At 40.0% G+C, this 2,967-nt stretch overlaps 1 non-coding gene across 1 annotated transcript; it reads right to left on the bottom strand.

Moving 5' to 3' along the window:
• Positions 1-2,667: 2,667 nt before the first annotated feature.
• TRNAC-ACA (transfer RNA cysteine (anticodon ACA)) lies at positions 2,668-2,739 on the bottom strand. The gene has a single exon. It is a non-coding gene; the product is annotated as a tRNA-Cys (tRNA).
• Between the last annotated feature and the right edge of the window lie 228 nt (positions 2,740-2,967).

Here is a 2,967-nt window from a genome sequence, read left to right as displayed (position 1 = left end):
ATTTAATCTTTTCTTTTTAGAAGGGACATTAATAATGCAGTTTCATAAAAATGAATGAAGGTTAAGATGTATGCCAACATCAATTTACAACTTCTGTTTAATTAATATTATTGCATGTTTTAATTTGAAGTGTGCTTTGCTCATCATCATAAAATATTTATTTTGTATGAAACTTCATTCAAAATAGTGCCTCTGGAGAAGCAACAATTTATTCTGGGCTATGTCTATATATTTTGAATAAAGTATTCAGTTTACATAGGATTTGTTAGAAGCTCCACTCAAAATTAAGTTGAGCTCAAATAATCCAAGTCTACTCTAAATAAATAAATTACTTAGATATCAACTGACAGGAGATATAAATTGGATTAACTTCATTTATGACTGTAATTGATCTCCAATTTCTATCAATTCTATTTTTCTATATTATTTGAATCCACTCACCTACTGATTTCAACAGCAACATCCTTATTCAAAGTCCTTGCCGTCCTTGCCATCCTTGCTCAGACCACAGCAGTCATCTCCTATCTGGTCTCCATATCACTTTTTCATCACCTTTTGTAATACAGCCAGAGTGGTCACCTCTTAACTCAGCAATTTGTACATTATCTTGTAATTCCTGATTCTACTTAACTTTTAGAAAGCACAAATCTGGCAACGCTTATACCCTACTTAAAATGTTCCAGTGACTACTTTGGTCACTTCCTCCAACTCATCTCATACACTCTATATACGCTACCACAAGGTTCTTTCTATAAGCAGTTCACCCAAGCTTTCATAAACTCTGTATTCAATGGGCCTATTACAATCTAGGGAAAATTTCATGCAAAGATGGGCACAATGAAGGACAGAAATGGTATGGACCTAACAGAAGCAGAAGATATTAAGAAGAGGTGGCAAGAATACACAGAAGAACTGTACAAAAAAGATCTTCATGACCCAGATAACCACGATGGTGTGATCACTCAACTAGACCCAGACATCCTGGAATGCAAAGTCAAGTGGACCCTAGAAAGCATCACTATGAACAAAGCTAGTGGAGGTGATGAATTTCCAGTTGAGTTATTTCAAATCCTAAAAGATGATGCTGTGAAAGTGCTGCACTCAATATGCCAGCAAATTTGGAAAACTCAGCAGTGGCCACAGGACTGGAAAAGTCACTTTTCATTCCAATCTCAAAGAAAAGCAATGCCAAAGAATTCTCATACTACCACACAATTGCACTCATCTCACACGCTAGCAAAGTAATGGTCAAAATTCTCCAAACCAGGCTTCAATAGTACATGAACAGTGAACTTCCAGATGTTCAAGGTGGTTTTAGAAAAGGCAGAGGAACCAGAGATCAAATTGCCAACATCTGCTGGATCATCGAAAAAGCAAGAGTTTGAGAAAAACATTTACTTCTGCTTTATTGACTATGCCAAAGCCTTTGACTGTGTGGATCACAACAAACTGTGGAAAATTCAAGAGATGGAATACCAGACCACTTGACCTGCCTCCTGAGAAATCTGTATGCAGGTCAGGAAGCAACACTTTAGAACCAGACATGGAACAAAAGCCTGGTTCCAAATCAGAAAAGGAGTGCGTCAAGGCTACATATTGCCACACTGCTTATTTAACTTATATGCAGGGTATTTCATGTGAATTGCCAAACTGGATGAAACACAAGCTGGAATCAAGTTTGTTGGGAGAAACATCAATAACCTCAGATACACGGACGACATCAACCTTATGGCAGAAAGTGAAGATGAACTAAAGAGCCTCTTGATGAAAGTGAAAGAGGAGAGTGAAAAAGCTGGCTTAAAACTCATCATTCAGAAAATGAAGTTCATGGCATCCAGCCCCATCACTTCATGGCAAATAGATGGGGAAACAATGGAAACAGTGAGAGACTTTATTTTCTTGGGCTCCAAAATCACTGCAGATGGTGACTGCTGCCATGAAATTAAAAGATGCTTGCTCCTTTGAAGAAAAGCTATGACCAACCTAGACAGCAGATTAAAAAGCATAGATATTACTTTGCTGACAAAGGTCCATCTAGCCAAAGCTATGGTTTTTCCAGTAGTCATCTATGGATGTGAGAGTTGGACTATAAAGAAAGCTGAGTGCCGAAGAATTGATGCTTTTAAACTGTGGTTTTGGAGAAGACTTTTGAGAGTCCCTTGGATTGCAAGGAGATCCAACCAGTCCATCCTAAAGGAAAGCAGTCCTGAATATTCATTGGAAGGACTGATGCAGAAGCTGAAACTCCAATACTTTGTCCACCTGATGTGAAGAACTGACTCATTTGAAAAGACCCTGATGCTGGGAAAGATTGAAGGTGGGAGGAGAAAGGGATGACAGAGGATGAGATGGTTGGATGGCATCACCGACTCGATGGACATGAGTTTGAGCAAGCTCTAAGAGTTGGTGATGGACAGGGAAGCTTAGCATATTGCAGTCCATGGGGTTGCTAAGAGTCAGACATGACTAAGTGTCTGAACTGAACTGAACTGATTATATTCTGAAACAGCCCATATTCTTTCCTGTTCTAACTACTTCATGAAGTGAAGTGAAGTCTCTCAATCATGTCCGACTCTTTGTGACCCCATGGACACCAGGCTACTCCGTCCATGGGATTTTCTAGGCAAGAGTACTGGAGTGGGTTGCCATTTCCTTCTCCAGGGAATCTTCCCCACCCAGGGATCGAACCCGGGTCTCCTGCATTGTAGACAGACGCTTTACCATCTGAGCCACCAGGGAAGTCACTCATAGCCAATTCTTAGTGAAATTTCCCACGATAACTGCCTGACATAGACTCATTCTCCTGACTTTCCAAAAGAACTACATCTATATGTGGTCCTTTCTGACAATGGCTTCCCAGGTGGCACAGTGGTAAAAAATCTACCTGAAAATGCAGGAGACGCACAATATGTATTTCAATCCCTAGGTCAGGAAGATACCCTGGAGTAGGAAATGGCAACCCACGCC

This window comes from Bubalus kerabau, chromosome 7 (assembly GCF_029407905.1).
Source record: "Bubalus kerabau isolate K-KA32 ecotype Philippines breed swamp buffalo chromosome 7, PCC_UOA_SB_1v2, whole genome shotgun sequence".
NCBI lineage: Eukaryota > Metazoa > Chordata > Mammalia > Artiodactyla > Bovidae > Bubalus > Bubalus kerabau.
Note: the sequence above shows the minus strand (reverse complement) of the source record. Positions and strands in the feature narration are given on the sequence as shown.